The sequence below is a fragment of the Oryctolagus cuniculus genome, chromosome 6, assembly GCF_964237555.1.
Source record: "Oryctolagus cuniculus chromosome 6, mOryCun1.1, whole genome shotgun sequence".
Taxonomy (NCBI): domain Eukaryota; kingdom Metazoa; phylum Chordata; class Mammalia; order Lagomorpha; family Leporidae; genus Oryctolagus; species Oryctolagus cuniculus.
The window spans coordinates 101,045,217-101,068,577 of NC_091437.1; the positions used below are offsets into that span (position 1 = coordinate 101,045,217).

At 40.9% G+C, this 23,361-nt stretch overlaps 1 protein-coding gene across 4 annotated transcripts in view; it reads left to right on the forward strand.

Moving 5' to 3' along the window:
• HNF4G (hepatocyte nuclear factor 4 gamma) overlaps positions 1-23,361 on the forward strand; it is a 138,627-nt gene continuing 115,266 nt past the window's right edge. The window contains exon 1 of one of the 4 annotated variants that reach the window (XM_008255676.4): positions 1-319. The gene's annotated coding sequence lies outside the window, so the exon portion shown is untranslated. Of the gene's footprint in view, positions 320-766; positions 866-23,361 lie in introns of those variants that run through there. The other 3 variants (XM_008255673.4, XM_070075241.1, XM_070075242.1) reach the window with 3 other exon arrangements.

The following is a 23,361-nucleotide window of genomic DNA, read 5'->3' on the forward strand; positions in this document are numbered from 1 at the left end:
CGATCGCACGGTGCGAGTCAGGCGGCTGCCCTGTCGCCATTGAGCAGAGCTAATACTCTCCCAGCATATGGTCTAAAGTCTTTGCTAGGCTCGGGGGAAACAAACAAACAAACAAACAAAATCCGCAGGCCTCCTCGTCCAGGTCACCCCAGCCCCACCCCCCACTTCCCACCGCCTCGCTCGCAGCAAACTTCCCGGGCTCCCAAAAGTGCAGCGCAGGACGCGGCTGCCGGGGTGGGTGGGGGACCTGCTGCTGGGCGATGCGGCGGCTGCCGCGCGGCTGACGGCGACGCCGGAGCTCCGGAGCGGCTCCGCGCAGGTAAGTTCCTCGGCCGGCGCCGGGCGGCCGCCGCCTCGGCGAGGCTCGGAGCGCGGGAGTCTGCACCCCTCGGGCGGCTGCAGGAGGGGCGCCCGTCCGCCGCGGGCTGAGCCCCAGGACCCCTAGGCCAGACGGCGTTGAAAGCAGATACCCTGAGGCCTCCCAGGGCTTGCTGTGGAGGGAAGAAGAAAGGGCTGCAGGGGAGGCCGCGGGGGGTTGGGGGGCGTGTGAGCCCCTCACCTAGGAAAGGAAAGCAGAAAGTTGTGTGTGGCGTGGGCGCTGGGAAAGCTTTGGTGGCTGTCACGGGTCACGTGCTTCCCGGGTCTCTGGGGGCCGTTGGGGGGTTATTTATATATTTATATATTTATTATTTTACCTTGTGGCCTAGGGGGTAAGGCCAGGACCTGTGGATGTTCCTGGACTGTGGATATTTGTGGGGGTTGTGCTTGCAGCGTCACCCCCGGTGCCTTGGGTCAAGTCTCAGCTTCCATCTGTTCTCTGCTGGAGACCTTCTGGGAGTGGGCATCTTCCTGTGATGCTGTTGGGGTAAATTTTATAAATACTCTTTAAGCCATCTTAGCAAAGACATGTCCTTTAGGAGCGTACAACAGCGTGCAGTATCAGCAACAAGCATTCTAGGTCTAACGGGAATAAGCCAGCACGTGGCAAGGTGTTGGAATCAGATACAATACTTCTACCTGATGCGTGGTGCTGCTAAGGTTTGCTGGAGACGGAGTCCCAGCGTTCCTCTCCGGAAACCAAAACTGTCTTACAAGCTTTCATCTGAGAATACGCAAGACAGGGGCTCCAAACTTAATGGGATACCCTGGGAATGACACACCTCGCAGGAAGCAACATTTCTTGTTTTTGCGACTTTCCCCTGCTTTTCTGTTCATCTTGTATGTTTCTGCTCAAGCATTATTTATCAACAAACCATCCTTCCGCTGAAGCTGTCACCATTTTTCATACTGTCTTCCTGTCCCCACCCTCTCACCACGCCTCCCTCTGTTTTCATGCCCTGTGTACACTCACCCAAGCCACCTGATCTGTTGTATGTGTAAAGCCAGGAACCAGTTAGCCTTGGGCTTTTCCCTGGAACTCTTTGGGAGCTGGGTGAGAGTAGGGCAGGGCAGAAGGGAGTGGGTGGCCTCCAAAGACTCACTTGTCTCTCTTCATAGTGGAGGAAATTGGGAGCTATGTCTTTTCTCCCCAACCCTCCTAAGCTCCATTTATGGGCCTTCAAATATAGATAGACATTTTCCCAACATGCTTTATGCAGGTACAGCCCTTCTATTAGAATATGTCTCACATTTGGGAAGGAACACATTTATTTCTGAGAATGCTAAGATTTTTAAGAATACTTATCATGCAAGCAATAGCATTATTTTTGAGTGCCCTGTTTATTTTGAAAATCTTTGTTATGCCTATGAATTCTGATGGTAACATGAGTTTTTAAAACAACGTGAAACTTAAAGTAAAATATAGAGTGAACCTACTTCCTCATCCTACTCCATGGTTAGGGAACCTCTCCCTGTGTATAAAACAAATTATTCTTTCTTGTTTCAAACATTGCATAATGGTTCATATCATACCAGTGTTCTGAAATTTATTTTTCTTTTAATATTTTTTGAATAATTCTGCCAGCATATGAAGATCCTTTCTAAAATTTGTCTACCCAGTGTAGCCAGGCAGTATTCCCCAGAATATTCACTTGAATTTTTTGGTTTTTTAATATTACAAACAACAATGCAGTAAATATCTGTGTGTGTGTTGTGTTTGCATGGATGTCGCTGAAGATTCACTGTGAAAAGAGAATTGCTGGCTCCAGGGAGATGTTCATTTTAAACTTGATTGATATTGCAAAGAGCCTTCCTCAGACCTCACCTTATATTTACCAAGCTTGCCAATACCAGATAATAATGATCTGTTTACAATGCTGCCAATCTGTTGTTGAAAAATTGATTCCCCGTTGTTAGAGTTTAATGTTTGGAAGTTGTACAAACCAGTCTTAGAACATCTGACTTGGAGAGTTTGAGAACTTTGCTTTACAAATAAGTAAAGAATTAAATATACTTCAAAATGCCATCTTATTCTGAGCTTGGAAAAAATAACACTGCATTCATTGCCACCTACCCATGTACCGAATGGCTGGAACTTTTGGCACATGATATTCGAGAATTTCTGTATTGCAAACATGTGGACCATTGTTGTTCTGGTTGTTGCTGTTGTGATTCTGTGGCTCCTGACTTTGTTTGCCACTTCATGAATGATAATTCACAGCTCTGGGATGAAAGCAAATTCTTTTTTTTTTTTTTTTTAAGATTTATTTATTTATGTGAAAGAGTTACCACAGAAAGAGGAGAGGCAGAGTGAGAGAAAGGTCTTCCATTCGCTGATTAACTCCCCAAATGGCTGCAACAGCCGGAGCTGGGCCAATCTGAAGCCAGGAGCCAGGAGCCTCCTCTGGGTCTCCCATGCAGGTGCAGGGGCCCAAGGACTTGGGCCATCTTCTACTGCTTTCTCAGGCCATAACAGAAAGCTGGATCAGAAGTAGAGCAGCTGGGACCCGAACCGGTGCCCATATGGGATACTAGCATTTTAGGTGGCGGCTTTACCTGCCAAGCCACAGCGCCAGCTCCAAAAAGCACATTCTTTAAGAGCTATCTGCTATATAAAGGCAACAACTGGGTGTACGATGATGCATCCTTGCCGATTTACTTCTCTCTACTGTCCTCCATAGGCACTTAGAGCTATTGGTGTCAGTCCTGCCACTCGTACTCAGACATAAGGAACACTTCAATTGTGGCTTTCTCTTATAGGTAAACAAACTATTTAAGAATATTGAATATATATATTTATACTTACAGATAAATGTATACATATCTTAGCTAATGCTTATTGAATGCTTAACCTGTGCAAGTTACTCTTGTAATTTATAAGAGTTTTCTTTTTTAGAATCCTTTGACAGTCTTAGGCAGATCATATTCATATTCTCCCCCTTTTTATTGAAGTGGAGAGAAGTTAAATAACTTGATGAAGGTCACACATTTGCAAAGAATAGAGCTGGGATTCAAATGCAGGTCTGGGGGCTGGTGCCTTGGCTCACTTGGTTAATCCTCTGCCTGTGGTGCTGGCACCCTATATGGGCACCGGATTCTAGTCCCGGTTGCTCCTCTTCCAGTCCAGCTCTCTGCTGTGGCCCATGAAGGCAGTGGAGGATGGCCCAAGTGCTTGGGCCCTGCACCCGCATGGGAGACCAGGAGGAAGCACCTGGCTCCTGGCTTTGGATCAGTGCAGCGTGCCAGCCATAGCTGCCTTTTGGGGGGCGTGAACCAACGGAAGGAAGACCTTTCTCTGTCTCTCTCTCTCACTGTTCAACTCTGCCTGTCCAAAAAAAAAAAAAAAAAAAAAAAATGCAGGTCCATTGCACTAGGCCTTGAGAATGAGACAAGAAGCTTCATGTTGTCACTGGGGATGCTCACGGCACAGGGGTGCCCCCACTGAACTGGGAATGAGAACTGGAGACTTGACCCCAACTTACAGACCAAATCATGTCTTCTTTCTTGGGCTGGGTAGTCCCTGAGAAAGACACTTTCTCAGGTCACAAAGTTTTTTCTAGGGCTAGTGGCAACCTTGCTCTTGAGGCATCATTTGTAGGAGCTACATGTACACATGTTTGGATGCTTACATAGGCACCTTTGTAACTCAATACTGTCTTGTCCACTCATTGTGGACACATCTGAAAAAACAGATCTGCCTTGCTGCCTTTATTTCCTACCTTATATTAAATCCATGCTGACAGCTAATGCTCTTTGCATGGTAGAATTTGTTAACAATGTCTAATGTTGTGTTCTTGTGAACATCTTGCAATTTATCAAGATGGCTTTCTGGAAAATTTGTTGTTCAGTTTTTCTCTCCTTGTATGACACTCTTAATATTTTGGGGAGCATGAAGGCCTTTGAAGATGACCGGGAAGGTAGATGTGTGGAATCTTAAGTCAAGAGATCACAATTGACTGTCAGATGGGAGGGTTTATTTCACTGCCCAGTTATTAACTGGGGGAATATTAGTCCTGCAGGTCTTCCTGTTTGAGGTCCAATTGCCTCCTGTTTGAAATGTATGGAATTATACCACCTATGTTGAAGAACAGGTAGATAAATTAGATGTGATTATCCATGGTGAACATTTAGAACAGTGCCTGGCATATATTGAGCACCCAATATGTGTTCTCTGTTGCTGTTGTTATGACTGAGATAATGCTCTTAAAATCTGCTTGATTTGTAGTAAGTTCTTAGTAAGCATTACCTGTTGTTATTGACTCCCTCGTTCTAGAGATTATTATAGTCACATTTGAAAACAGAATGCATGCAACTTCCAAGGTTTATGGATCCCTACCCTAGAAGCCTGGCCAAACCCTCCAATAGGCTTCAGAGGTACATTGATGAGTAAGATAGGCAATTCCTGACTTTGTGGAGTTTTCGGCATCGTAAAGCTTCTAAGCATTACAGAGAAAATTCACTCAGGATATGTGTAGTTCAATGGCTAGAACATGGGCTTTGGAATCTTTAAAGCCTGTGTGCATCTCAGTTCTGCCTTCTGCCACTTGTGTGAACCAGAGCAAATTATTTAATATGTTAGTGCTTCAGTTTAAAATGCTATGAAATGAGAATAATAGTCTTGCTCTCAAAAAGTGTGTGGATGAATTTTTGTGTTGTTTAAGTCAAACATTTTATTTGTTGAATGTTTTCTCTATACTTACAATATAGAAGAATCACTTTTCTATATGATAGCAAAACATTGATATAGACAACTAGGTAGTGTCTTTCCACCTCATTTAAAAATGTTGACTGTATCATTTAGACCTGGTACTTTGATGTGTTTTGAGTCTTTGACTATTGTTCCTTGTGATGTGCTTATGCTTCTGCCCTACTGAAGATTACAGAACCTGTCTATTAATTTTTATTTTAATTTTTGCAAGTTCTCTTTTTAAAATTTATTTTTTATTTATTTGAAAGACAGAGTTACAGAGAGAGAGGAGACAGAGAAAGAGAGAGAGAGAGAGAGAGAGAGAGAGAGAGAGAGAGACACTTTGATCTGCTGGTTAACTCCCCAGATGGCAGCAATAGTCCAAGGCTGGGCCAGGCCTTCCTCCTGATCTCCTGGGTGGCTACAGGAGCCTAAGCACTTGGGCCGTCTTCTATTGCTTTCCCAGGTGCATTCATAGGAAGCTGAATTGGAAGTCAATCAGGCAGATTTCAAACAGGTGCCCGTATGGAATGCTGGCATCACAGACGGAAGCTTGACTTGCTACCCCAGAATGCTGGCCTCTTAAATTTTGCAATTTCTTGTTTCAAATGTTGTTATTGTATATTTCAAGTAAGGCTGATATGCATTCATTTAGCAGAAATTAGTTTATAAGGATTGTACTAGGTGCCTTGAAGACTAAATAGATAAAGCAGTGTCCCCATCCTCAAACACAAATGTTCTACTGAAAAGACAAGCACAAATGAGGGTGCTTCATCAAGTTTGTGGGAAAATGGAATTAAAAGATAAGTTTATTTCAATGCAGAAACATTTTTGATACTTATGTGTAGTTTTTCATAACATACATTTCCATAATTTTTTGAGGGCCTCATGTAAATCATCCAGAATATAAAGTGAAAATTATTGCCAGCATCATATTATGTAAAACAGAAGCACAAAAGGCACATTTAGCTTAAGCAGCCTGGAGAGATTTCATGGAAGAGTTAATGATTCCCTGGTTAGAATTTGCTGAGTGGAGAAGAATGAAAAATGTATTTGGAACAGATGAGATTATAATGGAGTAGGAATAGTAGCAAGAGATGATTGGAGAAGACTGAACCAGATTCTAACAGTCTTACATGTGGGTGACAAACATTGGAGTTCTATCCACTAGACAATGGGAGATCATGAAAAGTCTTTAAGAAGATTGGGATATGGCTTTTTTTTTTTTTTTAAAGATTTGCTGGCAGCATTTTTGAGGATTGATTAAAAAGGGAAAGACAAAGACAGGTGGATAGTAGGAAGCTTTTACAAGAGTCCTGAGGCAAAGAAGATGAGAAAAGAATTACATCTAGAGCCACTTTGTGTCTTTTTTTTTTTTTTAAGATTTATTTTATTTATAGGAAAGGCAGGATTACAGAGAAAGAGAGAAGGGGGTTGAGGCACGTAAAGATTTTCTATCCACTGCTTCAATCCCCAGATGGCTTCAATGGCTGGGGCTGGGCAAGGCCGAAGCCAATGGCCTGGAGCTCTATCCAGATCTCCCATGTGGGTACTGGCGCCCAAGTCTGTCAGGTGCTTTCCCACACTGGCAGGGAGCTGTATCAGAAGTGGAGCAGTTGGACTCAAACTGGCCCTCAGATGGGATGCTGGCATTGTAGGAGGCAGCTTAGCCTGCTGAACACAACACTGTTCCATATGTTTTGAGGCTTTAAGCTGAGTTTAAGAACTGGAGAATATGAAAAGTGAGAGTAGGCGGGACTGAAGCTGACTTTCCCTCTGCGTTCTTTAAGATTGTGCAGCAAGCTTTCATTTTTGAAAAAGATTTATTTATTTATTTATTTGAAAGAGAGAGAGAGAGAGAATCTTCCAACTGCTTGTTTGCTCCTTGAATGTCTGTAACAGCTAAGGATAGGCCAGACCTGGAAGGTCTGCCAGGTGATGGCAGAGGCCCAATACTTGAGCTGTAATCTGCTGCATTCCACGGTGGATTAACAGGAAGCTCGATCAGAAACAGAGTAATCAGAACTTGAACCTGTGAACTCTGATAGGGGATGCAGGTGTCAGAAATAGCAGCTTAACCTGCTGATCCCTGTTCCAGTTTTAAAACGTGGTCTATATAGTACAGCGGAAGTCCATTTTGTCATTTGAGTGAGGTTGTTTAGGTACTTACAGAGAATACTGTCACCCTATTATGAGTTAATTTTCAGTAAAGTAATTATTTTTTTGAATCAGAATTTTTTAGCAAATTGTTCTCCTTTCCCAGTCTTAGTGGCCTCCAATCATTTTCTGAGATAGCAGACACAGAAAAAAAATCTGATTCATTGTCTTCTACTTAAAATCATTTGTTAACCTTTTAGTGTCCTGAGTATAAATTATAATTTAATTGTCAATCTCTAGACTATTTGTAACTTGATCCATAAATTCTAATTCCAGCTCTCATCTCTCTCTATTCCTTTCCTTTAGTCTTCAACTGGAATAAATCTGTTTTAGTTTCTCGAGGGTATCATGCCTTCAAAAGTGTTGTATCCACTCTCTGGAACACTGCCAGCCATGGTCGCCATCATTTATTTTCATACATTCATCTAGCCAAGCCAACGTTCACGTATCATGTGGGTCTTTGCTCAAATATTATCTTTGAAATCTTTCCTGGGAGTGAGTGTTTAGCCTAAGACTGAGACACTCACATCCCATATTAGAATGCCTATGTTCAATTCTTAACTGTAGCTCCTGACACCAGCTTCCCTCCATTACAGATCTGGGGAGGCAGGAGTGATGGCTCAAGTAATTAGGTTCTGGCTACCCATTTGGGATTCTTGGATAGAGTTCTTGTCTGCTGGCTGATGGCTTTACTCTCACAGAGCCCTAGCTATTGCATTCATTTGGGCGTGAACTCGTGAATGGGAACTCTCTCTGTCTCTCGCTGCCTTTCAAATAAAGCAAATAAATAAACTTTTCTGACTACTGACTCAATATATCTATTTCATTATGATGTTCTTTCTCTGTCATTACACTTATCAACTTAGTCATGCATTATGGTTAGATTTTTGATGATCCTTCATTGAGTGTTAGGTCTGTAATGAAAAAAATTGTGTTATTATTGCCCCAATTTTTTAGCTGGGCATGTAGTTGAGCCTTCACGAGTATGTGTTGACTGAACTAATTAGTGATTACGGCAGAGAATGGAAGTCAAATATCAATAACAAAAGCAAAAATTTGCTGAGAAATACTCTTTTTAAAAAAGTTTATTTAATCAATTTGAAAGGCAGAGTGATGGAAAGAAAGAGATATATAGAGATCTTCCATCTACTGGTTCACTCCCAAATTCCCACCACAGCTGGAGCTGCACCAGGCTGACTCCAGAAGCTCCATCCAGGTCTCCTACATGGGTGGCAGGGAATCAAGTACTTGAGCTCTCATCCACTGCCTCTCAGGGTGCACATTAACATGAAGCTCAATCAGAAGAGGAGGTGGGACTCGAATCCAGGTACTCTGATATGTGATGTGGGCATCCCAAGAGGCAGCTTTACCTTCTCTGCCACAATGCCCAACCCAAATTCTTTATTTTTAAGTCAGATTCATTATTCATTGAAATATAATTTACATTCGGCAAACTCTTCTTTATGCATACCCTTCAATGAGTTTTGACAAAAGTACAGTGATATAACTCCCATCACAAGAAAGGTATGGAATGACTGTACCCCTGGCCCCAACTAACCTGTGACCTTTTGCAATCAGCCTTCCTCACTACTGACTGTGCAACTCTTATCTGCTTTTGTCTCTGATGTTCCCTTTTTCAGAATAATAAATAAATGGAGTAATATAGTATGTACTCATTTGCATCTTTTTTTGATTTAGCATAACTATTTTGAGACTTGTCCATGTTACTGTCTGTATCAGTTGTTTATCACTTTGGGGAAAAAAAGACAAAGATTTTATTAGGCACAATTGACATACAATGAACTGTGTATATTTAAAGTGTATAATTTGTAAAGTCTTGACACATGATGTACATATATGCAAATATATCTGTATATTTATAACCATGAAACCATCACCACAATAGAGAGTGAACATAACCGGCACCCTTAAAAGTTTCTTCAAACTGTTTTAGGAACCGTTTCTCATTCTCCTTCCTGTCTACTCCTCATTTGTCCTGAGGTAACTGTTGATGTAGGCTGTGCTCCAGTAGGTTAGTTTGCATTTTTTAAGATTTTCTGTTAATGGCTTCATGCAGTATTTTATGTCTGGCTCTTTGACTCAGCATTTTGAGAATCATTCATTTTGTTGCATATAACAATAATTTATTTTTAAAAGTTTTTTCAGTGGATCACATGACATTGAATACCTATCTTGTAGATAGTCAGTAATATATTTAGTCACTTGTTGATGAATACTTGGGTCATTTCCAGTTTTTTGGCCATTGCATATACCTGCTGTGAACATTCTTGTACAAAGTATTTTTGTAGACATATTCTTTCATTAGTTTTATAGAATTACCTAGGAGCAGAATGGCTAGGTCAAGTTGTTTCCAGAAAAGTTGTACCACTTCATTTATTCATCTATATATTTATTTACTTAAAAGGCCGAGTTTCAGAGACAGAGAGAGACAGAAATCTTCTATCCAGTGGTTTACTCCCCAGATGACCACAACAGCCAGGTCATTTGGAACTTCCTCCTGGCTTCCTCCCACATTGGTGGCAGGGGTCCAAACAAGTCATCTTCTGCCACCCTCCAGGGAGCTGGCTCCGAAGTGGAGGACCTGGGACTCAAATGGCAGTTTAACCTGCTGCACCACAAATGCCGGCCTGAGAGTTCCTGTTTTTTAAAATTCTTATCAACACTTAGTAGTCAGTCTTTTACATTTAACCCATTCTAAAATATATGAGATGATAGTGATTATGACAGATTTGTAATTCTTTAATGACTAGTATTGTGAGCTTCCTTTCATGATCATGTGTAATATCCATGCCTTTTACTGAGGAAATTTTGTTTCAAACTTATGCATTTTCCTTCTTAAATTGAGTTGTTTATTTTCTAATTATCAAATTATAAGAGTTTGTATGTATGATAGATATAAATCTTCTATAAATTATGGTTTTTGAAAATATTTTCTACCCATATGAATTTATTATTTTACAAGAGGTAGGAACAATTTGAGAAAAGGAAAAAGTGAAAAAATGGTATTATAATCACAGATAGAAATAGTATTTACTACGGTGAAAAATATGAAGTTGGTTCTAGGAGGCTCTAACATCTAGTGAAATAGGAAAAAATGGTAGAAAGTGAATTTACAAAAGTAGGAAGAAGCTCAAAGGTAAAGACCTGTGTCTTATTAATAATATTGATTATAATAATTGAAGTTTAGAGAATTCTTTCATATATAAACACAATTTATAGTGTGTTCCTCTACATTACTTTATTTATGCCTAGTGACACCCACTGGAAAAAAGAAAAGCACTCATCCATTGGTCCAGGGTTGGTATTAACAGGGAGCTGGAGTCAGAGGCCCGACCTGGAGGTATAACCCAGGTACTCGGATATGGAATCAAGCTTCTAGGCCAAATACATACCGTAAAACAATTTTTGAATAATACTGTGGTTTTCTAAGTCACTGATTTATTTCTTATTAGTGAGTCAAAAACTTGACATTTCATCTAGAGAAATTGAGCTCAGCTTATTTCTTTGAAAGAAGCAGCTATGGGGTCGGCTCTGTGGCATAGTAGGCTAAGCCTCTGCCTGAGGTGCTGATGTTCCATGTGGGCACCAGTTATGTGAATTCGTTCCTATAAAATATGTACACTGCAGAGATTGCATATCCTTTTTTGGGGGGAGGGTGTTTATATCAGATACAGGGAAAATACAAGTACTTAGCACTTTTCTCAAAATCCTTTTCTTTTCATACATGAAGCAAAGAGTATTTCTTTAGGTAGGTTTATTAATGTGCTATAGAGCTGTCATAACATAAGGTGGCTTAAACAACAGAAATGTATTTTCTCACAGTTCTGGAGGCTGGAAGTCCAAGATCAAAGTGGTAGCAGGTTTGATATCTCCTGAGGCCTGTCTCATTCATTTGCAGGTGGCTGCTCTCTCCTGTGTTCTCACATGGTTGCCCCTTGGTCTGCGTTTTGGCTGTGCCCTAATCTCCTTTTATAGGAACAACAGTTGTATTGGATTAGGGCCCACCCATGTGACCTCATTTTACCTCAATTACCTCTTTAAAAGTCCTATACAAACCAATCATATTCTGTATACTAGGGGTTAGGACTTCATCTAGAAATTGGGGGAAGGAGGCACACAATTCAGCCCCTAACAGCTAGGTAACTGTAAAGTGATTTAGTCTTATTGCAACCTCAAATGTTCTAAGTCTTCTTTATGGTTCATGCATGTATTTGCTCAAGTCTTCCTTATGGTTCATGCATGTATTAAATCAACCCTGTTCAAACATTTGGATCACAAATCTTTTTTGTTGAGCTCCAGAAAGCCTCCCACTCTCTTAACATATATCCCATCCACACTTCCCTCACCATTGGCTTAATATAAACTTCCTTTTGAACAGCCCCTTTGGCCAGGACAAAGAGCAAAATTGTTGTGGCTTGAGATGACTACGGAATCGCTGACTACTTTATACAAAGAAGATGCTCTCATGAATAACCTGGATATCAGTCTGTTATTTCTAATAGAATATTTCTGCTGTTCACTCCTTTAGTACTAACTGTTGTTTTCCCATCTTGGCCTTTGAGTAAATGGTGCAGTGTTTTGATTATGTAGCAGCAGAGGGAAGTTTGGTGCATATGTCTCTGTCACTAAAACTATCAGTGACTATTGCTGTAGTGAGCTGAACTCCAAAGCAGGTAGAGATTGTTTGTATTTTAGAGAAAATATTCTAAGTTTATCTTTCTTTTCCTTAGGCTTCTACTGTCTGTGGAGTACAGGTCCTCATACAAGCATGTAGACACCGCCTTAATCTGTGTTGAGTTCAAATAAGAAGCATTGAGTTGGCACATGTAATAATTCAGAAATTGCTGAATTATTTTCCTTTCAGGTTAATGAGAAGGAGACATTCAGTAGAGCATTTGACCTATAGCAAAAGTGCCAAGATGTGAGAGTAGGTCCCAGGGACACCATCCCCACTGCTCTGATTGAGAAAGATAAACACACTCGGGCTGTCAGGTACAAAGGACAATTTCTGTATTTGAAGTTATGCATTAAACAGATTGTTTCAGAGTTTCTCAGATTGCAGTTAAAGCTCCATGATTCATTCTTTCAAATACTTTGATTTCGCTAACAATATAGGTACTTGTGAATCACAGGTGTTTGGAATATGGCATTATTCTGGTGAGAAGTTGGAAGAGACTAATCTCCCAACTGCTGCTTTACACCCAAATGCTCACAGCAGCCAGGACTGGGCCAGGCTGAATCCAAGAGCCAGGAACACCATTCAGTTTTCTGTGCGGGTGGCAGGAGCCCACTGGAGCCATCATCTGCTTCCTCCCAGGCACACTAGCAGGAAGCTGGATCCAAAGTAGAGGTAAGACCTGTTTCCATGCACTCCATTATAGGACACAGGCATCTCGAGCAATGGCTTAACCTGCTGCACCACAACGCCTGCCCCTAGAAATTGGTATTAAAAAAAAAAAAAAAAAAAAGACAGCAAATCTCAATTTTTGCTTAAATCGAAAACCAGGAATCTTCCTTAATTTCTGTCCTTTCCTTCTACATTCTAGAATATATTGGTGAATTATAGATCTTCTAAAATTACCTCCCAATGAGTCTCAAATTTTCCACTTATTCTCAGGTCTGCTCCATCATCCAAGCCACAGTTACTGCACATGTGGGCAGCTCTTATAATCTGTGAACTGCTCTTTCTGTTTCCATGTATCTCCCTTCAAAGATGACCTTCTTCCCACATCAATAAGAACATGCCATCTTCCTGCTTAAAACCATTTGAATCTTTTCCCATTGGGCAAGAAGTCAATTCCAGGCTCTCGGTGGTAGCCTATGAGGTGTGCGATATCTGTGCTGTTTCCCTGACTTCTCTGCCCCTTGCAGTCTTCCACAGCTCCTTACATTCTAGGCATGTTCAGGCTTTTTGTTCTCAGTGCCCCAGTAAAAGCCCATTATTTCCCATCTCAGGGCCTTTTCCATTTGCATTTGCTACTCCTTCCAAGTTTACCTCCACTTCCCACACATAAATACCATGTGAGTGTGTCTTCATCCTCAGGGCTCAGTTACTCAGAGTTTCCTCTATCTGTACAAGTGGCTTCTTCAGTGTTGGTGACTGGAGATCATCCAAGGGACCGACTGGCAGGAAGATCTCAGCAGCAAAAGCTTAAGCAGACAGTACCAAAAAAGAATAAAACAAAAGGCCAGGGGAGCAAGTGGAGAAAGGAAATTAGAATACCAAGTATTTCATACAGAGGAAAATAAATGTTTGACATATTCTTTGATCTACATATAGCTTGACAATTTATATCACATGACTGCTTATGTTTGGGTTGAAATATGATTTTTACCAGGCGTTGGTTTCTTAACTCTAAAACAGCACTCTGCAATTGAAGTGTAATTCAACCCCGTATGTGCTTGTGTCTTCTCATTGTAGGCAAATAGAAACAAGGGAAAGTCATTTAAAAAGAAAGATTTATTTATTTATCTGCTTATTTGTTTCAAAGGCAGAGCAAAAAAGAGATAGAAGGAAGAGACAGAAAGGGACACAAAGAGATCTTTTGTCCATGAGTTCATGAGTTCATTCCACGAAATGGCCACAACATCCAAGTCTGGGTTGGGCTGAAGCCTGGAGCCTGGAACTCCATTCTGGTCTCCCACATGGGTGGTAGGTAGGGACTGGGCACTTGGGCCATCATCTGCTGCCTTTCCAGGCATTAGCAGGAAGCTGGTACATGAACTGGCAGTCTGATGTGGGATGGCAACTTCCCGAGCTGCTGTGGCTTAATATGCTTTGCCACAATGCCATCCCGAGGGAAAGTCCTCTTTATAATTTATTTCATTTAACCCAACATTTCAAAAACATGATCTCTCCAGTGTATAATCAATGTAAAATATAAGAATGTTAGTAAGAAAGTTTATATTCTTTTTTCGTAGAAAGTCCTTTAAATCTGGTATATTTTTTATACTTGCAGCACATCTCAGTTTTTACTAGCTACTATTCAGGTGCTCAATTATCCCATGAAGTGAGTGGTTACCTTGTTGGTCAGTCTGTATTTAAACGTTAACCAAAGGTGGTTCAATCTATAGGACTCTTTTCAATGTCTGGGATGATTCCAGATTTATTTTTGGGACAATGTAACTTACTAGTTTATTTGAAAGATGGGATGAGGGGAATGAGAGAGAGAGAGAGATCTTGCATGTAGCACTTCACTTCCCAAATGTCTGCCACAGCTGAGACTGGGTCAGGCAGATGCCAGCAGCCAGGAGCTCCACCTGGGTCTGCTGTGTGGGTGGCAGGGGTCTAAGTACTTGAGCCATCACCTGCTAGCTACCAAGGTGCACATTAGCAGGAAGCTGGATTGGAAATGGGGCAGGCATGTGGAATACAGTGCCACATGCCTGCTCTGACAATCTAACTTTGAATTGGCTTCTTCAGATTAGATACATCAGCTTTCTGTGTTCAAAGACCTGTAAATAGATTTATGAGAAAATCATTTTCTGACATTTTTTGAAAATGAAAAACCCATTGTCTTTATCTTAATTATGTTTGAATGTAAACAGGGTTGATATGGGTTTGTGTACCTGGATAGTTAGTTGGTAGTGCGGCTAGGTTTCTACTACCTTTAAAAATTACCATGTTACAGTTAAATAGGAGAAAGAAGTTCTGGTTTTCTTTTGCACAGTACAGTGGTTATAATGATAAGGTTCTTCATGTTTTCTTTCTTTCTTTCTTTTTTTTTGACAGTCAGAGTGGACAGTGAGAGAGAGAGACAGAGAGAAAGGTCTTCCTTTTGCCGTTGGTTCACCCTCCAATGGTCACCGCTGCCATTGCGCTGTGGCTGGCACACCGCGCCTATCCGAAGGCAGGAGCCAGGTGCTTCTCCTGGTCTCCCATGGGGTGCAGGGCCCAAGGACTTGGGCCATCCTCCACTGCACTCCCTGGCCACAGCAGAGAGCTGGCGGGAGATTAGCCTAGTGAGCCGTGGCGCCGGCCAGGTCCTTCATGTTTTCTTAAAAAAAATATTTAATAGAAGATTTTGAATGTTTTAGCCAAAAAGAAGTCATAAATATTTGAGGAATTTGATATATTTACCCTGACTTGAACATTATATGATATTTACATGTGTCAAAACACATAATACTCCATAAATATGTACTATTTTCATGTGTCAGTTAAAAATAAAAATTGAAAATTAGTTATGAGGCAGTTTACATGGGAATGGCATAAACAAACCATTCTGCATCCTGAGTGGGCGTCAGAGTGGCGTAGGCAGCCAATGATCCTGCAGATTGCTGGGCCACACCCTCCCAGCTCTTGATTCAGCAGGTCTGGCATGGCAGCCGGAAGCTGCACTTGAAGCAGTTTGCCAGGTGCGGGGACTGGGGCTGGTGGAGGCCAGTGCTTGCACAGACTCATCTCCTTTCCTGCACAGTATGTGTGGAGACAACCTGGAGCAACACTGTGGTTTTCCTTTCTTCATGTGGTTGGTGGAAATGACTGCTGTTTGTTTTTATGTGTGTGGGTGAGATGGGAGAGGGCAGTGCTGGGAAAAAGTTACTGTTATTCATTAAGGGTCTGAATTCTAGCTGAAGCAAAGAGGAGCAAAAGAAACTTAGTGGGCGAGAACAAGAGCAAAATTAATTCTAGCAAAGGACATTATTAAAGAAATGCCAAGAGATGGGGCACTACAAGCTCCCTGGGGACCCTTAGTTTTTTTTTTTATATATATATATATATACTATATATATAGTTATATGTATATAACTATATAGTATATCTAACTATATAGTATAGTTATATGTATATATATGTATATAATTATATATATAGTTATATATATGGCATATAGCTATATATATATTTACCACTGTTCCTCTGAGAGGTAAGGAAACAGTAGGGTATTTTACTTGAACAATGTCTATTTTCGAGGTCTGGATTATAGACTTTTACTGAAATAATAATAGATCTGTTGAATACTCAAATAAAACGCTGTTGTTTCCTTCGTTGTGATTTATCTGTTTTTGTAGCCATCATCTTGCCTACGAAGTTCCAAGTCTTTAATTAGCTTTGATGCTTATATAGAAATTAGTAACATGGTTTAGATAAACAGGATGACCATATATACAGCAACTATGTCATGTTTAAATTACACAAAGTGCAATTGTACAAATCAAGCTTTAGTAAATACCAGATAAAATTAATACCAAATTTCTGAATGATGAGAAAAATCATTGTCAAATTAATTATATGGACTTTGAGAAAGCTGTTAGATTTTTTTTGGTTTTGTTTTTTTTTTTTTTTTTGACAGGCAGAGTGGACAGTGAGAGAGAGAGACAGAGAGAAAGGTCTTCCTTTGCCGTTGGTTCACCCTCCAATGGCCGCCGCGGCCGGGGCACTGCGGCCAGCGCATCACACTGATCCAATGGCAGGAGCCAGGTATTTCTCCTGGTCTCCCATGGGGTGCAGGGCCCAAGCGCTTGGGCCATCCTCCATTGCACTCCCTGGCCACAGCAGAGAGCTGGCCTGGAAGAGGGGCAACCGGGACAGAATCTGGCGCCCCGACTGGGACTAGAACCCGGTGTGCCAGCGCCGCAAGGTGGGGGATTAGCCTAGTGAGCCATGGCGCTGGCTGAAAGCTGTTAGTTTTAACATTTTTTGAAATGCTAAAGTTAGGGAAAATTGAGATAAATTAATCTTCTCTCTTAACATTTTTCTGCAAACTTTGAGCCCCTGTTTTATTTTCTGATATTCATTGGGCACTTTTTATGGGCAGGGACTGCCCTAACGGCTTTGCTTGCATCAGTTCCTTTGGTCCCCATAACAAGCTGATGACTGTATCATCATCCTTAGTTTACAAGAGGGGATTACCCAGACAGTTAGATGCAGGAACGATATTCAGGAATTCTCTCTCTCTTCTTTTTAAGGATTTATTTATTTATTTGAAAGGCAGAGTTACAGAGAGGCAGAGGCAGAAATACAGATAGAGAGAGAGAGAGAGAGAGAGAGAGGTCTTCCATCTGCTGGTTCACTCCCCAGATGGCTACAACGGCCAGAGCTGTGCCGATCTGAAGCCAGGAGCCAGGAGCTTCTTCCAGGTCTCCCACGCAGGTGCAGGGGCCCAAGGACTTGAGCCATCTTGCACTGCTTTCCGAGGTGAACGAAGAGAGCCAGATCAGAAGTGCAGCAGCTAGGAGTTGAACGGGCGCCCATATGGGATGCCAGCATTGCAGGCAGCTGCTTTACTCACTATGCCACAGCGCCGGCCCCAAGGAATTCTTAAATACTATTGTATCCTCATTTGTGAAATTTAGTTGCCTTAATTTGTTCTTTTTTTTTTTAAATTTATTAACATTTTATTTGAAAGGCAAAGAGAGAAAGGCAGACAGAGTTCTTCTGCTGTTGCTTCACTCCCCAAATTTCTGCAAAAGTCAGGACTACACCAGGCTGAAGCTAGGAGCCTGGAATTCAATCCTGGCCTTCCACATGGGTAGTGGGAACTCAAGTTATTGAGTCATCACTGCTGACTCCCAGGGTGTGCATTGCAGGAAGGCGGACTGGAAATAGAGTAAATGGGACTTGAACCAGGCACTCTGATACAGGAAGTGGGCATCCAAGCAATGTCTTAAGCACTGCACCAGACTCTTGATTTCCTGAATTTGTTGTTTTAAAGCTTGATCTACTCTTCCTTGACCTCCTCCTATGCTATATAGATTTATACTCACATATCTTGAATTGTTTCTGCTTGGATTTTTTTCCCTTTTGCTTAATTTTGTAGTCTTGCCACTCTCTATGTCCTCTCAGTGCCATTCACCTTATTTGAAAGCATGACCTAACTTCATTTTGTTTTTATCTGCCTCCTAATAATGTTTTAAGTGACTCAATATTTTTTAAGGCTTCTTTATTTATTTGGGAGGCAGAGTTACAGACAGAGAGAGGAAGAGACACAGAGAGATCTTCCATCCTCTAGTTTACTCCCAGATGGCTGCAAAGGCAGGAGCCAGGAGCTTCTTCTGGGTCTCCCACACAGGTGCAGGAGCCCATGCACTTGGGCCATCTTCTGCTTTCTCAGTCCATTGGCTGGGAGCTGGATAGGAAATGAAACAGCCAGGACTTGAACTGGAGCCCACATGGGGTGCCGGCGCTACAGGTCGAGGCTTAACCTACCACACCATAGCACCGGCCCCCAGGACTCAGTTCTTAACAACTCTTATATTTATGCTTGTTTTCTATTTTTTTATTTTATTTATTTATTTTTTTGGTAGGCAGAGTTAGACAATGAGAGAGAGAGACAGAGAGAAAGGTCTTCCTGTTTTCGTTGGTTCATCCCCCAAATGGCCACCACGGCCGGTGTGCTGCACCAATCCGAAGCTAGGAGCCAGGTGCTTCCTCCTGGTCTCCCATGTGGGTGCAGGGCCCAAGCACTTGGGCCAATATCCACTGCCCTCCTGGGCCACAGCAGAGAGCTGGCCTGGAAGAGGAGCAACTGGGACAGAATCCAGCGCCCCAACCTGGACTAGAATCCGAGGGTCCAGCACCGCAGGTGGAGGATTAGCCAAGTGAGCCGTGGCGCAGGCCTGTTTTTTATTTTAAAAGCAGAATTACAACATTCAATAATTTTTGTACAGATCAATTTTAACTTTTTTCTATTTATAATTTTGTAATGAATGTCCATGAATATAGCCTTTCTTTTCTTAATATTAATTTACAGAAGTTAATTTAGTGAGTCAAGATGTTAACTTCTTTTAGTCTGCTGGCATGTGTTTTTGTATTGCTTTTGCTTTTAAATGAAAAATTTTTCAGTTGTAGCTTATCTTAACTATATTCTGAGATTTGTATTATTTTTAAAGATTTATTTATTTGAAAGTTAGAATTATAGAGAGAGAAGGAGAAGTAGAAATAGATATTATTTTCTTTGGTTCACTCCCTAGATGGTCACATTGGCCAGGGCTGGGCCAGGCAAAAGCCAGGAGCCAAGAAGCTTTATCCAGGTCTCCCACATGGGTGGCAGGGACCCAAGTACTTGTGCCATCTCCTGTTGTTATTCCCAGGCCATTAGCAGGGAGCTGGATTGGAAGTGCAGTGGTCAGGACTCGACTTAGAGACCGTTTGGGATGGTGGTGTCACAGGCAGTGGCTTTAACCACTATACCACAATGCTGACCCCAAATTTTTACCCTGTATACATTCATGTAACCATAATCCACCCCCCACCCACCATAAGAGAAAATTACCAGCTCCTCTTAAAGTATCGGCACTCCTACTCAGACATAGATTAATTCTGCCAATTTAATTGTGTTGCTGTGTCTTTCAATACCATATTCTTTCTCTTTGTTCTGTAGTATAACATTAGGTAAATATACAGTGAATAATTTACCAAGTCTGCATTGATCATTTGAATTGTTCCCAGCTTTTGACAATGACAGACAAATCTGTATTGAACATAATTTATGTGTCTTTTTTTGGACTTCAACTCTAGTTCTGATGGATATGCTCCCAAGTGTGGAATTACTAGAATATAAGGGATGCATATGTTTAGCTCATATTGTTTTTGTAAGGTGTATTAAATCTATTTAAAACACTAACAGAGGGGTGGACATTTGGTGCAGTGTTTAAGATTTTGCTTGAGATGTCTGCAACCCATATCAGCATGTGTGGGTTTGAGTCTGGGCTCTGCTCTCAATTCCAGTTTCCCAGAGATGCATACCCTGGAGAGAAGCAGGTGTTAGTTCAAGTGGTTGAGACCCAATCAACCCGTGTGTAAGACCCTGATTGAGTTCCCAGCTCCTGGCTTCAGCCTGGCTCATCCTCAGCTGTTGTGGGTAGTTGGGGAGTGAATTAACTAGTAGATGAGCAATCTCAGTCTCTATGTCTGTCTGCCTTTCAAAATAAATAAGTAAATAAAATTTAAAAAAAAACAGAAATATTTCTATTTCATAAACTGGTAAAGTTATGAGATCAAATAATTTAGAAAAGCCACAGCAGAACTGAGTCTAGAAATTCAACTTGTGAAATTACACCTGCCCCTGATCATTCTTTTTTCTTTCTGTATAAATTTACTGTGCATACACCTATGTAACTCTCCACTCAGATACATTTTTAATGTATTATATGTTTATTATCCATAAGCAACCTCCATTGCTTCTCTTTCTCCTAAATTTTGCTCTTGCTACTGTGACTGCCTGGAAACACATCCTCACTTGTTTCTGTTGTTTACCCGTTGCTCATGGTGCATCACTTCACATTCAGTACACACCATCCACTGCGATGTAGGTTTTCCTTTAAGCTAAAAACTAATAAAACTCTACCCGGGCACTATGATTAACACAGAATCCATATAAATAGTTCAGCTTAGCACACCCATATGCAATAATATTGTACTTCATGGTGTGTTAGCATGATTTTGAAAATATACTTTTTTATTTCAGTAAGATTATACAAACATACATTTTGAAGAATTTAGAGTCTTCTTAAAAGTTATCTCTTCTGATCATCTTACAGAAAAGTTTTCCCAATTTCATCAGACACTCCTTATACAGCTTATCTTATACCTCTGAACCAGGAAGTGAGCTCAAAAAAATTCCTTCAATACATGCTGTCCTGCATAGTCATTAAGCACTTTTATTTGTTAGGGTGTGCCCATAATGAATATTTTCTTTCTGGAACACCAACATTATAGCCGAAGTATGAAGCTTAATAATATTGTTGCAGTATAGAAGACCATGTTTCCATTATTTTTCAATTCTTATTTATTGGAGGCTAACACATCGCTTTGTGAAAAAGAGTAGAAGGGAAGAGATAATGTTTGGCTCAGTACCGTGGAACTCCCTGACACTGATCGAACCATGTTAATGTTTAGTTTGGTACTTGGGAGTATTGTAGTTACTTGTTAAAACTCCATCGGGTACTGCCATATCCAGGCCCAAGGGTGAGGATGTGAGGAACAAATGCAATGTTTACTTTTTAATTAAGACATTACTCTTTTCCATATTGCTGTTTAGGTGGTTTTAATTTTGAAAAGAGTTTTAGTTAATGTTCAAAGATACTGCTTTTACATGAGAAGTGAGGTGATAATAAATTATCTTTTTAGAAAAGTTTTACCAACAATTTAAAACATTCTGTGTACTGGCTTTTTGTGGGTCGTTTTAAACTCGTGATTTCCTTGTGATTCTTGGCTTGAGAATGAACCTTACCTTCTGAAGATCAGTGAGTAGGCTGTGGTGTTGAGCACAGCAGGCATCTAGACTCTAACTTGAATAAGGATATACAAAATTAACACTGTCTTGGCATCCAATATAGTATCTCACACATGTTGGGTATCTTGAGATATATATGTATCTCATATGTATAATATGTATACATACATGAACATATATATGTATGTATATATTTGCTGTTACAGTTGTATAACTTTTTTTACAGATTTTTATTTATTTATTTGAAAGAGTTACAGGGAGAGGGAGGGAGACACACAAACACATGTAACACACACACACATACACACACACACACAGAGCAAGAGAGAGAGAGAGAGAGATCTTTCATTTGCTGGCTCACTCCCCAAATGGCTGCAACTGCCAGAAGTCTGAAGCCAGGAGCTTGGAGCTTCTTCTGGGTCTCCCATGTGGGTGCAAGGACCCAAGGACTTGGACCATATTCCACTGCTTTCCCAGGCACATTAGCAGGGAGTTGGATAGGAAGTGGAGAAGCTGGGACTCAACCAGGCACCCATATGGGATGCCGGTGTCATAGGCAGTGGCCTTAATACCTATGCCACAGCCCTGGATCCTTCTATAGATTTTTGAAAGTGGGGCAAGGACATAGGTAACCAAATAGAGAGCTGGTTTGGTGAATCTTCATCGTTATTATGTTTTCTGGACAGTCTCGTGTAGATGTGGTATGGCACGTTCATTATTCCTTTAGCCCTGACAGCTTTGTCGAAACCTGGTATCCCCGTGGGCATCTGGAGTTCCCATCTCTTTCATAACAAACTCATGGATCTCTTTGAGTGCCTGAGGGGCACGCTTCTTGAAGTCCACTCCATGGATGTGCTTGTGAATGTTCCTCCTTCTTGCCACCTCTGCTTGCAGGAGCTGTCTTGCAGGGACCAAGTTGGAAAAGAGATATCTATTTTTTGAGTGAGTGAACATGTTAATAAACAGGTTAAAATCTTACAAGGGATATGACTCTTTGAGTAGTTAATAGTTGATTATATTGAGAAACATGTAGAAACTAAGTTGAATTTGTATAATACTTATGTAAATGTGTGTATGTATAACATATGCAATAACCCGTATTTCACTTATGTACATGAGCTCTGGATGTTTCTGTATCACCTCAAGCCAGCAGCTGTTTTCCAGGTTACATACCCTAGACAAGGTCTTGCCCATGTGTAGCAGGAGCTATATAACACAGTATCAATCAGAGCAATGTGGTTATTAATAGCAGAATGTCCGTAAATTGCTCAGTGAATAAAGCATTGCTTTATGTACATACTCTGGAATACCATATTGTAGGGAGATGCATGAACTGAAGCTGTACCTTTAATATTGTTGAATCTCAGAAATGTAACATTGGGAGAAATAAGAAAATCAGAGGCCATACTGAGCAGGATTCATCTTAGATAATTTTAAACTAGAAAGTCTGAGCAGTGTTGTTTCCACAACATATAATTGTTATTACGAACAGGAGATGAGAATTAGATTGGTTTCTGAGAAATTTTGAGAGCAAATGAAGGAATTTGATAATGAATTGGATATGGTGAGTATACAGAGATTACTCAGGAATATTTTCTAAGGTTCTAGGCTGCCTAAATGGATGACAATATACAAAGAAGAGCATAGGCTAAAGGGATGCTGTACATTGTCAGATTTGTGCATGTTTGTACACTTCAGGCATCTGATAGAAAATATTGATTTAATTTAGACACTGCCTTTCAATAGTATGTTTCTACAATGTATCTGTTATGACTTGAATTGAATCTTCAATATAGTATAGGAACAGTTTGTTTCTCCCTCTTTTTTAAACACAGCATACATGGGCATGTGAATATAAGGAAATAATTATGTCTCTGTCTCTCTTCCATTTCAGTTTCTAATCATAGGATTCTCTGGCTTTAGATCCAACACATAAAG